At 36.8% G+C, this 16,003-nt stretch overlaps 1 protein-coding gene across 2 annotated transcripts in view; it reads left to right on the forward strand.

The window, feature by feature from the left end:
• Positions 1–16,003, forward strand: part of LOC140159140 (heterogeneous nuclear ribonucleoprotein K-like) — a 210,819-nt gene that overhangs the window by 93,681 nt on the left and 101,135 nt on the right. For both annotated transcript variants that reach the window (XM_072182498.1, XM_072182499.1), the window contains exon 3: positions 6,413–6,456. The gene's annotated coding sequence lies outside the window, so the exon portion shown is untranslated. The remainder of the gene's footprint in view (positions 1–6,412; positions 6,457–16,003) is intronic.

Genomic DNA, 16,003 nt, shown 5'->3' on the forward strand with positions numbered 1-16,003 from the left:
TAATGAGTTGTACTAATTTAGTCATTTGTAATTAGTATTAATTAATTGTTACACATGAATGATGTGTCACATTTTGCTGTAAAACCATAGGTTCTTCCCCCCCCCTTTTCATAATGAATTGTTGTAATGAGTTGTACTAATTTAGTCATTTGTAATTAGTATTAATTAATTGTTACACATGAATGATGTGTCACATTTTGCTGTAAAACCATAGGTTCTTCCCCCCCCACTTTTTGTTCATAATGAATTGTTGTAATGAGTTGTACTAATTTAGTCATTTGTAATTAGTAATAACATATGCCAGGCGGTGGTTCTCATTAATTATCTCGGGGCTTTTTACACCATAAAACCAATTAACTTAATTGGCTGGCTCTCATTAAAACTAATGATGTTGTTAACAAAAAAGCAATTTTAATATTTCATGTTTGTGGTTCATATTTTATAAATTTTCAAAGAATTGTGTTTTCAATGTGTGTGATGGCACAAAGACAAATTTGTATTATTTTATTGCACTAGTTTGGACATCAGGAAGTGGCCTCATTGGAGCAATAGTAGCAGTATTATGACATCAAATAGCTGTATATAGTATTATAAAATAGTTTTGTTTTGTAAAGAAACACATCATTAGACTCAATGTTATCTCGTGGTCAGAAAGGCTTGTAACATGTGATTGGATTCAGTTTCAAAATGGACAAATTTTATAATATCTATAGACAGTTTGATCAGGGTTGAAAATAAGTGATTGTCGGGTCAACAAGATGAAAAAAGCTGAAGAGAACCTAAATTGACAAAGTGATCAGCCCAGAGGATAACCAAAGTCTGTACATGTAAACTTTAAAAGTTTATTTATTTCATTTTGCCATTGCCAATAGACATAGCAATGAGAATCAGTTCTAATGCTTAATATATAACCCCATGGGTACCACAGGTCAAATTATCAGCCTCTAAGAGCTATTTTGATTGGTTGCAAAAAGAGCTCTATTATATACTGAACCAATCAGAGATGAGGTAACAATACTCTGTAGGTCTGAAGGGAATTGTGCTTGAAATTTGATAAAGATCCAGAAACTCTATTTTGATTGGTTACTCAGATGATTATCTAATATGATTATCCAATAAGGGACTGCCTATGTGGTTACTTTATGATCTCTGCACTAAAAGAATGCCAACAAGATACATTGAAGTAAAGGTGAAATTTGTGGCAAGTATAAACAATAAGTCCCTACACCCCTATGGAAGACATGACCTTAATCTCACACACAAGGAGTGTAGATTTCAAATGAAGTCACCCATTTAGGTAACTCCATTTGAAATTCACACTCCCTGTGTGGAATATTAAGGTCATGTCTTCCATAGGGGGTATATGGATTTCAACTGCAATAGACCATTGCTGCTCAAACTCTTGTGAGTAATTGCCAGATGAAGATCACACAGCACTTCAAAACAACAACACTGCTGATGAAATCAACCAATGTTCCAGAAACATAAGTTTTGACAAGTCTGGATGAAGAATATTTTTGATATGGATAAACTACAGACCTGATGAATTTATTCACTGTCTTTGTGCAAATTTCTGGATATTCCCAGGGATTTATGAGTTGAGTGCCAGTCCTTGCCATCCCACACCTATTATGCACATATCTTTACGGTGTATCGGTTTTCAACATTTTCAGTGATTTGAATACTAATACGTGACAAGTGTGTGGACAATTGTAAAGCCTGTTGCCGAAATAAATGCACCACGTTTGCGGCGTGTTAACTTCGAATCATGTCTCCCAATGGGGAATTAATTTATGTCCTGAATGATGATGATAATCATAATAATAATACAGTGTTTTTCTTGAGCCGCATCCTGCAAGTATGGCTTTATATAGGCTTTGCTACACAAACAAACTTAAGACAAAATTAAGTACAATACATGTACAATGTGAATTCAGTTGATGAGCTAAACAAAGTTAAAATGCAGATTTGAACAAGTGACTTTTAAGTGATTAGAAACTTGACTATACAAGTTTGATGTAAACTGATGGGGAGCATGTTCCACAGATACGGAGCAGCATATATTTTAAAAGGTTCTTTCACCATAGAATTTTGAGATTGGTTTAGCATGTAGCGGTCATTTTCAAACAAACATTTTTTTCACAACTGAGAATTTACATTTTTTTAACTTTGCATTTTAAAACAGCTTCTTTCAATTACTCAATATTTTCGGCAATAAAGCAATTTGTCATACGGTTATTCTATAATTTGTTGGCACAAACAAGTCTGATATTGATGAGAGTTGAATCAAGATGCCGCATGTGAAAACTGGCACGTAAACCAATAATCCTATTCCAGTAAATATCTACAGAAGTATAAACTATGGAGAATATGATTTAGAAGTGTTTTTGATAGTTTTATTATAAATAATAAAAGTAGTTATTTCTGGATTCATTCAGTTGTATAGTATAACGTCATATAGAAGTGGTGGATACGTGCAATCTTGGCAATGGATTTGGCTGTTACAGTTGAAATCCATATACCCCGTATGAAAGACATGACCTTATTCTCCAACACAGGGAGTGTGAATTTCAAATCTTGCTACCTGAATGGGTGACTCCATTAGCAATTTACCCCCCCCCCCCCCAAGATCATGTTTTGCATGGTGTATGATTTTCAAATGGAATAGCCCGTTCAGTCCACAGGGGCATTATTGCAATAGAAATATTATGATCTGCAAACAGTGTTCACATGTTGCAAGTGTGTTTTAATACAAGCGACTCCCGACCGAGTCTCCCGAGTATAGAGTCGATTCACAATCATTTTTGCACCATATTTGAAAGGAAAATCCCAAGTGTAAGTTCTTTTCTTTCCACTCGCCCACACGTCATTGAGTAAAACGGTGGATTTCCAACAAATTACCTGTATAAACCTTAAAATAGACATCATCCTTAATAAAAAAAAGCCTTGGCATTCTTCATACATGAATACTGACATGACCCGAGATGTATTTGTATAGCAAGGTAACATCAAGACAAGGGGTGATTCCACACGAGAGACGCGAGATCCGGAGCAATGCAAATTCCTGAGATGCGCATCAATGTGAACTTCTATTTCGCGCACAGACGACATCATGCCATGAGCACACTACCCACACACGATATCGCGCTATGAGCGCCGCACACGCACTGTAACATGCTTAAAAGAATGCGATCATTTCCCATATGCGGATCCGAATGCCGCGTAGATTGCTATTATTGATGCGGATTCCACAGCAATGCGCACTCCTAGGATGTGCATCAATGTGAACTTCATGCGCGCACAGATGGCATCATGCCAAGAGCACACTACCCACACACGACATCGCGCTATGATCACCCCACACGCACTGTAACACACTTAAAAGAACACGATCATTTCACAGATGCAGACCCGAGTGCCGCGTAGACAGGTGCTATTAATGATGCGGATTCCGGGAGTGCGCATTGATGTGAATCTCACTCCGATGTGGATGCGCCCAGAACTTTGCCGGTTAGCCCCGTGGGTAGCAACAATTTTATACAGAGTGTACATAGCCTCTGGGTTCTCAGTGATTTTCAGGTTGGAGAGCAATTTGAAATGTCATGTATTGTCTGTGGGCAATGGCTGACCATACTATTGGGCTCTTCCATATAATATCCACACTCCCCCTGTGGAAGATTTTGGAAAATATCTACCACAGGGGAAGTATGAATTTCAAATGGAATGAGCACATTAGGCAGCTCCATTTGAAACTCTCCCTCCCACTGTAGAAGATTCAGGTTGAATCTTCCTCAGAGGGTGTATGAAATTCAAGTGGAGCTGCCTAAAGTGCTCATTCCATTTGAAGTTCATACTCCCCTGTGGTAGATATTTCCAAAATCTTCCACAGGGGTAGTGTGGATTTTAAATGGAATAGCCCATTTTTCTCTGACCAGATCTGGACTAAAGGTGAACGACAGGCTGTACTGAAGCCGTCTTTGTTTGTTCATGATTGTACAGGTTGATAGAATAGAGCTAACTTGTTTTTCTGTGGTTTGATTTTGATTAGTAAGTTTGAAGCCATTTATAGATGGTCAGGAACAAGGGTCGCGCTGGTGCGCGTCTGCGCGTCAGGGACGCGTGGAACTGTTGTTGGGTCGCAATAAAATTAACCTTAAGCTTACCTAATCGTTAGCCAAGAATATCTCAGACGCACAGAAAATCAGGCATGTAAAACCTTATGGACAGGGCACAAAACAAATGCGATCATTTCAGACAGAATGTCAAAAATAAATGCTCCAAGAACTTAATCAGATCGTTCACTCTGAATACCAATCTGTTGAAACATTGTGCAAGTCAAGGCTCTGCGAATGAAATAGTGTGACAATTGACTCCACTTGCGAAAGAATCTCTCCCTTGCATTAATGTTTACTAATGATGATCGTTTTATCGGGAGTTTTATACCATAGTAAATCATCATTTAACTAATTTTCATGTCATGCTAAGTAAAAATGGAGTTTCCTCAACACAAAAAAGTCAACTTTGTATTCTTTATTGATGGCAATATAGGATAAAATTGCAGTGAATTAGCGGCACATGGTAAGATTTGGGGTGTTGAATTCTGCACCTTTTTACATTAAAAATACACATAAACATAGTCACGTCGTGTGATCATAATTTTTCAGAACTTTGCCAGTTTTGAAGGGGTTGATTCAGGTTTAGGAGGTGAAAGGTCAGAATTAGGGTTAGGACTACGCTTTCGATAATTAAGGGTTGGCGTTTTGACTAAATAAAAGCGCCATTATAACATTTATACATGATGAAGAAACAGGGCTGGATTGTAAAAAACAACCCCTGAACAAGGACTGGATTGTAAAAACAACCCCTAGTTTTGGGGTTTGCACTCCCATATTTTGGATTTTCTTGAAGTTCAGAGGTTGTGCAATTATGAGGGTAAAATTGAGGGGGGGGAAGAATTTTTGGCAGCCGGGGGGCAATTTTTGGCAAGTCAAAAAGGAGGGGGGGGGGGCAAGTGCAAGTGATTTTGAGCACACATTCATGGAGCATGTTCAAAACTAAACGCTCGAAACAAACTTGAGAAATAGTAGGCTTATGGAAACTTTTACATTTTCCTGCTTGCGACGAATACAATTTTTAGCAGGCCGGGTGCAAGCAATATTTACCTTTTTTTAGCCGTTTGGAAATTGTACCCCCTGGGAGGCTCATAATTATTGCATGCTGTATTTTGTTGATGTAAAATGCATAATACAACCCCATGTCCAGCATATCGTAACCTCTAATATTAGTGGGTGATGTTACCATAGTCGGACTCGGACCCCTTAAAATTCCCATTGGACCCCTTAAATTTGACTTTTGGAGGGCTGAATGGGTCCAACAAAAATCACTCGGACCCCTTAAATTTTGAAGCCAGCGCTACCCCTGGTCAGGAATATGACAAATGGGACATTTTTGATAGTGCTGTAGCTATAATCATCATTGCTACATAACAGTTGTAGACCTAACATTTTTTCAGTAGCATTCACAAAGGAGGGGGAAGGGCCATGGCCCCTACTTTATCATTCAATTGGGGAAATGAACTCAGTAGGGATGCACCTTGTCGGGGGGGGGGGGGGGATTTGCACACCCCACCACACTTTTGTCAGTCATTCGAGCTCGAGGGAAATACAACAAATCTGTTTTCAGGTCTTGCAGTTAGACATTCTGGTCCAATTTTATCTAATTCGTTAGAAAATAGTACAAAAAACTGTAAAAGCACTAAATGCTAGTGGTCAATATTCTTAGGGCATGTCTTGTCTTGTCTATAGATGTATATTTGTTATTTGATTTTGTATGTATAGTTTTTATTTTTTTATTGTATGTGATGTTGAAGCATTTATGTTAAAGAATGACCATGTGTCTTGCGTTATTGCCCTCTTCATCATCTTCCCAATATCGTCTCCTTGAATACGTTCATCAGGACTGTTAGGTATCATAACAGTAGTAAATTTTGTTTTTCAAGTCATAATTTTCTCACGTTTTAAATGTTCCATCTTCTGATCGGAGGACTTCATCAGTAATTCGCTAATCTACATGTACATGTAGCAACACTACCACTTTCACCTCCAAGGTGTTCCTTGCAGTACCTGGTCCTGCAAGGAACAGAACACTCTGGGGTTGATAGTGGGCGTGTTACTGATGAAGTCTTATGACCAGAAGATGAAACATCTAAAACGTGAGAAAATTATTGGACTTGTGAAAAAAAAAAAAATTACCAGTAGTTTATTATTTTGTATTTTGATGTTATGATATTGAAGTTAAGTCAATTGATTGACCAGTTGGACACATTTTAAGACATTTTTCTTAGCAAATTTTTTGAGCTCCTCTGAAATTATTTACTCACAAAATTATTTTCCTCTTTTTTGTATCATTTCAGATTCAAGTTTGATCTTGCTTTAAAACAGCTGCAACATTGACAAGGTATGTATTAATGCACATCACTATGAATATAGATTGGAAATTAAAATCATATCGAAAAATATTAAAATGCATGAATTTTGGAATATATATATGTATGTGAAATGTACTGTTGTCTTCCCGGGGTTGTCTTGTGAAATATGTGCCGAAAGTTGAAGCATGTCACAAGTGTGATGGTGCATTATAATGTAAAATATATGGTAGTGATAAAGATTGTTGTTTTTAGTAGACTTTGTTTAGGATCTGTGGCATATTCTTACATAACAACACCTGTCCAAAAGTATCAAATATATCACCTACCTTTATACTGTAAAAGTGGAAATTTGTGCATGATTAATTGTTTGTGCTTTGTCAATTATGAACTGTTTCCATTGTATTGTAAATTTGCGATTCTAAGTTTCTTTGACCTATATAAAAAAAAGGTAAAGGAGACGATCCTGTATAAACAGTGATCGGAGTGCTCATCTCTCTTTCATTGGCGATTGGGCCAGACTCCTCCATGTAATGTTGCTATAGGGGGATCGCTACGCCTCCTCTACAGCGAGTCTGTTACCTTCCCAGCATTTAAGAATGCCGGTACCCATTTAAACACCTGGGTGGAGAGGAGTAATCGAGATAAAGTGCCTTACTCAAGGGCACAACACAAAGCGTCGCCGGGCTCGAACCTGCAACCTTTCGATTATGAGTCAGTGCCCGTTCCGCTAGGCCACCGTGCTCCCAACCTATATGCACCAAATATTTGTGTATGGTTATTTTGGCAGTAGCATCTCGAAACGTGAAAAGCACAAAAATGTAGCGAATACATTTTCACTTTACCGTATTTGTGAAACATATGTTATAATGTGACAACATGGTATTTGTTTGCACACAATCTGCACGTCTCAGTAAAAAATATATCATATTTAGCTATACAGTTCCAAATTTAGTTTCTCGGATCACTAGTATTCCTTCCAAAACTTATACAATGCGCTTTTAAGTTACTTTAGCGGGAAATATTTGATGCAAATTGTCTGAGGTCGAGGTCATTTAACCAACAATCATGTGCAAAAATCGTTGGGACACTTGATGTTTTGAAGATCAAATTTCTCTACAAGAGGCTGAAAATACATGTAACATTTCATAGCTCATGTAATGTTATGTACTTGATTACTCCCCCTCCCACTCCCTGGAAACAATGTTGGAGGAGACCTGTAGCGCAACCATCTTTCACTATCTTTTAGTATTCATCAATTGATGATGCATAAAATATACAAAAGGTGTAATTTGTCTCTGATGAAATCTGACCATCCTCCCTTAAGGGGGTACTACACCCCTGGCCAATTTTGTGCCTATTTTTGCATTTTTCTCACAAATTATAGCGCATTGGTGACAGGTAAGATATGTATATATTATAGGGGCAAAGACTACAACTACTGCACTGAAAATTCAGCAACTCAAGGCAAGTAGTTTTTGATTTATTGATCAAATATTGATTTTCCCTCATTTTTGATTGTAACTCCACAACTGTTGTCTGTGCTGAAATAAAATTTCCAGTGCAGTAGTTGTAGTCCTTGCCCTATAATATACATATCTTACTTGTCACCAATGCGTATAATTTTTGAGAAAAAATTCAAAAATAGGCACAAAATTGGGCAGGGGTGTAGTACCCCCTTAATGCTGACACTTAAGACAGTTTCAATTTGGTCGCATAATGTTATTATTTTAAAACATTTTTTATAACCATCCACTTGCATCTTTGGAAAAATACGTACAAGATACAGAAAATACGCTTCTGTTGTACTTCTTGTACTAGAGTCTCTTAGATCTATTTCCGGCAATTATGATCAGTAAATAAAAAAAAAACCTTACTGAATAAAATTGATCAAAATCGTCTCATCGCAGATAACATCTCAACTTGTTTTTATGATTCATTAGCATTGTCAAGTACTGAGTATAATGTGAGGAAATTGCCGCTTCTAATCTCGAGCCAAATTATGCTTTTAAAGATGTACTTTTATGATAAGACAGCCATTATGTGTATAAGTAAGTACGAGATATTTCTGGGCAATTTTCTAATGCGGCAGGGAGGTAGAACCAAAGAGTACTAACTCCACCAGAGAAGATAGCTTGCACTTCCCACAATGCATTTCTTCCAATTTCCTTTCAATTTTCTGTACCGATTTACTATCTAGTGAAACATGGGTCGATAGTGACAAAAAGTACGTCAATGAACAGAGCACATCCAGATCTTGCAAAATATGTTTATTTCTTGACTATCGATCCATGTTTAATAGCTATTCTCAACATTAAACCAAGGAGTGTCATTTGATGTAATGAGGTGGTACATCATGTTGCAAAGGATTCTGGGAAAGGTACAATAATAATAAAATAAATAATAAATTTTGGATTTATAAAGCGCCTTTCTCCAGATCTTAGAGGACTCAAAGCGCTGTAATTTTGCTGCAATGGTGAATCATCACAATCAGATCGCATCAACTAGGTTGCTGCCGAACGGCGCACACCTGTCCGCATTTAGATTGTAACATCCACCAATTATCTGTGCAGCTCCCCAAATTCCATTGGGTGAAGGAAGTTTTTGATAACCAAACAACTAATCACCGATTTCTTCTCTGCGACTCCAACATGTTTGCCATTCGCTCATGGAGGGCAAATAGTGTACTTGTGGATAATTTCGCTATGTGACCAATGATCTTTGAAAGTTTGATTCTAAGTGCGTAGTTGTCTGGGTTCTGCATGTAAATTCGAGCCAAGCTTATATGCATAAATTATCGTACAATTTTGGACACTTGCTAAAAAATGCAGGCGGTACATGAGCGACAAAACAATATGGTGGATGTTGCCAAAAATGCATGCTGATTCTAATTGAGCAAACTTTAGTAATGCTCAAGTTTATAGGTGCAAATTATATGGGTCGATATACCCTGTTTTGGATAGCAAACTTTTTAATGGATCTGGAATAGCCCCAATTTTAGGAGACAGAATTACTACCAAAATGAAGGTGAAAGATGTGAAAATGCCATCTACATGTACTGTTTGGATCTGAAAACTACCATGTGTTTGGGGGATATACACATACATGTACTTTGCTTGTAGCCTATATTTTAATGTTTATGCATGAAGTAGTCACAGAAGTGCATGGCGACGAGTTGAAGAGTGAGTGTATCCATCCGTCCATCCGATGAGATAGTAATTTGTTTGTGCTATTCAATTGGGCCATTCCAGTTGAGATCCACACACCCCCTGTGGCAAACATCACATTAATCTTCCCCACAGGGAGTGTGGATTTCAAATGAGGTTCCCTGAATCGGCGACTCCGTTTTAAACCTACACCCCCTGTGTGGGATATTATAAGGTCATGTTCTATGGGGGTGTATGGATTTCAAGTGGAATGGCGTATTGTAAAGCATGGCCAAGTAGGAGTAATCCATCGTACAAGGACCTCCCTGAGGGTCCCGCGATAAGTGAAAGGTGAGATGGATATATGGCAAAAGATTTATTGGAAATTGCTCTCAGCGTGGATAATGGGATTAAATATGAATGTGTCTGCTTAACTTTAAACAATTTTTATAGGTCTAGTGTATCCTCAAGTTGTTATTTTGTTTTCCTGATAAATATCAAGTTAACAAATTTGTGTAACAAGTGGCGACGTCGAGTTACAGGGAGAATATTTTTCTTCGCATCTTAAAACCTGTTGCCATACATTAAAGAGATACAGACTATACAGTGTACACAGATAAAGTCCCAGCAACACCTGTTAATGAGGGCCATCATTCCATCAATTGCGATAGATGTAACTGCTACACACCAACTGCATATTTTCACAGACTTTGGCGTAAACCCGAAGACATGCAATGCTCTATTGCGCATACTATGGACGAAAGAGATAACAGACCAGTCTCAGCATCCCCGATAATGAGGGCCGATTGTTCCATGAAATGCGTCAGGCGAGACTGCTATGCACTTACCGCATATTTTTACACTCTTTCACGTAAGCGCAAAGACACACAATGCTCTATTGTGCATACGCGAAGGCACGCAATGCCTCATGATTGTTGGTTGTGTACAATTGAACGATAAAAAAGCATGAGAACTTAAGCTGTTTGCGATCGTCTATGTTTAGTTTATGTCTGTTGCATAATGATTAAGATGATGAATATTATGTAAAGGTAGAATCCTCTTCAAATTTCAGTTGTTTGTTTTTTTTAACCTGGGAGGCTGGGACACTCGATCAGTTGAAAACACAATTAATCGTCTGTGCTTCCTTGAGGCTGAAGTTGTTATTTATTTTCCTGATAAATATCAAGTTAACAAATTTGTGTAACAAGTGGCAACGTCGAGATACATGATTGGGCTATCCCAGCTGAAATCCATACACCCCCTATGGAAGACATGCTCTTAATCTCCCACACAGGGGGTGTAGAATTCAAATGGAGTCACTCATTCAAGTAACTCTATTTGAAATTACCACTCCCTGTGTGGAAGATTAATGTCATGTCTTCCATAGGGGTTGTATGAATTTTAACTTTAACCCATTATTAAGATGGCGAATTTAAACTGGTAGAATCCTCTTCAAATGCTAATCAATAGTACAAATATTACTGGAGATACTTTTCAATGGTGTAAAATAGCTCCTTGTGGTGGATTATAAGGGCACGTACAGTTCACACCTCAAGTTTGATGGTGACGTCAGAAAGCGTTCCTTGCATGTGCGAGAACATTTTGATTATATATGCTACCTTTACACAGAAGCCTATTATGCTGCGATTCTGATAACGACATGCAAATGTGTGAAACACTAAAATTGGGACAATAAAAAGATTACCAATAACACTGAAAGATGGTATTTGAGTGATGCATGCATCACATCTCCTTGCAACAGTCAGAGCATGAAATTACGTTGTCAAAGCATTAAATATTTGTTTTCTTATCCAGAGTTTAGTGCAAGGAAAGCCTATCTGCAATAGCTGCCATACAGACAATTTGGCCATTTCTGCATTCTGTATGTACACATATGACATATGGCAGCTATTGCAGATAGGTCTTTTCTTGCACTTTACACCCTTGTTGTGAAGATCACATGTTCTAATAACAGAGAGATCTTTATAAGAGAGGTCTGAATATGGGTGGTTGGACTGTAGCAATATTTGTTTTTGTTCATTTCAGGCATATTAGTAATTACTATCTTCAGAAGATAGCAATATATATTTAATTCATTTCAGGTATAACAGCATTATTCAGTAGATAGCAATATCTTTTTAATTCAACAGGCATTGTAGATAGCAATATCTATTTTAATTCATTTCAGGAGAGCATTATCAGCAATATATCCCTTACCAAAGTGAACAGCTAATTCAGCCTTCACAAGGCTGTTACTTGGCAGTTGTAAGTTTGAACAGCCACTAGCTTAATTATTACATGCTTGGGACAGCTATAACTTAGCCTTCACATTTTTGAACAGCTATACTTAGCCTTCACATTTTTGAACAGCTATAATTTAGCCTTCACATTTTTGAACAGCTATAACTTTTAAGACTGCTTCAGGTGCATGATGGGATATATTTCTGACTGCCATTTTGAATTCTGTTAATGAGGAGATAAATGTGGGCTCCTTGTTTTTTGATGTTTTCAACTTTATTTATACTTTGGATTTCACTATTGGACTGTTACTTATATATACTTGGACTGTTTACAATGTATGTGATCCATGGAGCTAATTTTAATCCTGTGCAAGGCCAGGTATGGATGTACATGCATGCATGTACAAGGTATAGGTAAGCTTAAAAATAATATGATTGATGTAAATTGGTCAGAAACAGCTAGTGAAGGCTTGCACTAGCTGTACCTAATTTACATAATTCTTCATTTTGTCAGGCTTAGCTAAACAATCATCGAACAGCTAGTGAAGGCTGTTACTGAACAGCTAGTGATAGCTGTTATTGAACAGCTAGTGAAGGCTGTCACTAGCTGTACCTAATTTACATAATTCATCATTTTGAAGGCTTAGTACATGCTAAATGAAGGCTATAATCATCGAACAGCTAGTGAAGGCTGTTACTGAACAGCTAGTGATAGCTGTTATTGAACAGCTAGTGAAGGCTCTCACTAGCTGTACCTAATTTACATAATTCATCATTTTGAAGGCGTAGTACATGCTAAATAACAGCTACTATCTGAAGGCTAAATTACCTGTTCAGTGAAGGCTTTCAAACAGCTATTTGAAGGCCTTCATTTATGGTAAGGGATATCTTTAATTTATTTCAGACATGGCTATCTACAGTTGATAGCATATTATTGTAATACAATTCAGACATACATGTAGCGATATTCTGTAGATAGGATTATATATTTTTATTAATTTCCGATGTTCTATCTTCAGTAGATAGCATTATATTTCAGAGTTGCTATCTTCAGTAGATAGTATATAGGCCTATGTTAATTAATTTCGGACATAGAGTTATCTTTAGTAGATAACATATTTAAATTCATTTCAAATACTAGTATAACAACCTTCAGCGTTTTAGCTAATTTCAGTGTTTTTTTGTTATTGTTTTCAGTGTTTTGCAGCCTATTTCTGTATCAAATTCACAGAAAATGGTAAAAAACATGATTTTCAGTGGTTTTGATCAAGGCCAGTTTTCATGCCTGATTATTACTTATTTTTATTCATGTCTGATATAGCTATCTTCAGTAGATAGCATATTCATTTCAGATATAGCTAACTTCATTAGATAATCTCTTTTTATTTCGATATCAGGTATAGTAGCTATCTTCAGTAGATAGCAATATCTATTTTCATTAATATTGAATGAATACAAACTACTATCTTCAGTAGATAGGGAAGTCTATTTTCATGAATGAATGCAAACTATCTTCAGTAGATAACAATGCCCATTTTCATACAAACAGGAACAGCAACTTCCTTCAATTATAGATTGTTGCAATTTTGTGTCGAAGAGATTTTTGCTTGTCAAGAGTGTAATTTTCTGCATTTCTTGAATAAAAAACCCACCAATATTAAATGTATAACATTGCAACAACAAAATGTGCATGGACTATTATATAATGGTCTAATATTTGATGTTCAATGTCTGAGATTGGTGAGCATAAATTATAACAGCTCAATGAAGTTCATAGGTAGAAGCTTTCACTGCACCAAGTTGCGTTCATGTGTCAACAGTGAATGTGCGCTTGATTTGTCACCACTTACATTTAACTGCATTCCTATCTCGAGTCGCGAGTTTACACTTCCAAGCGCAAGTGCCCACATTTACTGTGATTTGTACTGTAACATTATCGGAAAATTATATTTGATGTTATCGACCATCTCGCTATTGGGCTAGCTCTTATTCTCCAGTGGGGATATCCACGCTGTGACGTACTTGAAGAACAGGGCTCTTTGCTTAAGAGCATATTGTTATTATTAGGGGTAATGGCCGGTGTGAATAGTCTGAGGACGTTGAAAGAGGGAAATTTACAATTTGGAATTGCCGTAATTGTGGGTTTGGGACTTTACTTTTACCTGTTTGAAATTGAATTGTTCTGTATTGTTCTATAAATCTATCTTTTTGATCTGCCATGAATGAGACAGGATTTTAAAAAAAAATGAAAAAACAAATTTCAATCTGGAATTGCTATTATCATGATTTTTATTTTGACTTTTCTCATACTTGTTTGAATTAATATTCAAGTATTTCAATTCGGTACAAATAAGACTAAACTGACCAGAATTGGTTACTCAATTATGCACCCTCTTTGGGACATTAGGGGCATGTCCTCCATAGAGGGTGTATGGATTTCAACTGGAATAGCCCTTAACAAGAAACTTTGGAAATTCAGTCAAGTTGCACGATTGTATTTTTACAAAAATTCTTTAAAGGTTTGATGTATGATCGTGGCTTCGCTGTTCATCCCTCCTCGATCGCGAGTAGTCTTTGACAAAGACTACTACCTATAATACATACAAGGAATATATTCACATGTTGTTATGTTGAGGGCAGCTGAGAGCATGAGCTGTGCAGTAAATGAATGGAAAATGTACAAAATATATCCACTTTAACATTATATGATGGTTTTACATTTAAAGCCATACCATACGATTTCCATCAAATTTTAATTTCCTTATTCTTTACTCAAAATGCTGAAATGAATGATATTAGTAATTACTGTCAGAAATGGTTTCTGTCCATTTTAAGCCGAAATAACAAAGTAAGTGAAGAAACCCCCCTGGCCATTTCGGCCATTTAACATGGACTTACATCTGATTACGACATTATATCAAAATTGCTCTGTTGATCTGACAAACAACAAATTTGGCTGATTCAATTAGGTGTAAGTTGGGAAATGTGTACACATTACAACTATGCCCAAAAATCAGGTTTGAAAAAAAAAACACTATTTCATATTATAAGATCATACATTGTGGCTTTAATGGTAAACTACTGTGGTTTTTCTCTCCAAAGATAATACTTACTATAAGATACAAATACGACTCTGTGTAAGTCTTGACAAGAGTTTGCTTACCCCGTTTGCTTACGTCAGGAAACTACAGCAGTTTCGCCATGCTGTAATTGAAGGGTTTCCATTGTGAAGCACGTGTTTAAGAAAAGGAAACTAGTGAATCAAAAAAACATTAAGACATTTATAAATCATCATATAATAAAAATATCAAAGTTGAAGTGGGCTTATTGAGCAGACGGTACCACCAGGTGTTCGATACGAGCACGTTGACTTTTATGTTGGTTCAGGGTTGCCAAATAATTTCAGCCCAAATCGTGGGTCAAATAATCTAAATGTCACCCAATTTTCTCTTAAACATTGGTTTCTATGGGACAGGAAACTATCGACAAGTCTTGGGAGCCAATGTTGAAAAGTCGCCCCAATTTTTTCTTGACCATTGGTTTCTATGGGACAGGAAATGGTCAAAAGTTGCGGGGAAAATCTTCAAAAGTCGCCCAATTGGGCTACCAAATCGGTTTGGCAACCCTGTGTTGGTTTGGAAAAACAGATAAATGGATTTATAAACTTGCTTACTCTTAAACAGTGATCCAAACTAAATGTGCATTCTCTCAAAGAAGTTTGTTCCTTACTTAAACTAATGAAATATACAGTTTCATCTTCTATCTATAGATGTGGTACTGAAACAGACATTTGACAAATAGACATGAAAGCAATGTGATAAAGACAAACTCACTTGGACATCATGAAGATAGAATAAAACTTTGTGCATACTTTTCTTATCGCATGACAAGGATGCCAAATTCAGCATGGTACAGCTGCTAGCAGTAGACACCAAGGATAGCAATTGGCACTTTCTGCTCAAATTCTGTATGTTTTATGTAATTGACATAAATTTTGGTCAAATTGGCCAAAAAACAAGTGGTGCAATTGGTCAAAATATTTGAACAGAAAATCACTGAAAAAGCCAGCTTTGAAAAGCATGGAAGTTAACATAGCTGAAACATGTCCACTTTAATTGCTTTCATTATTTAGCATATTTCTAATTTGGCCAAAACCACCAGTTGAAGAAATACAAATGAATGAATGTAATCTT

Source organism: Amphiura filiformis, chromosome 8 (assembly GCF_039555335.1).
Source record: "Amphiura filiformis chromosome 8, Afil_fr2py, whole genome shotgun sequence".
NCBI classification, from domain to species: Eukaryota; Metazoa; Echinodermata; class Ophiuroidea; order Amphilepidida; family Amphiuridae; genus Amphiura; species Amphiura filiformis.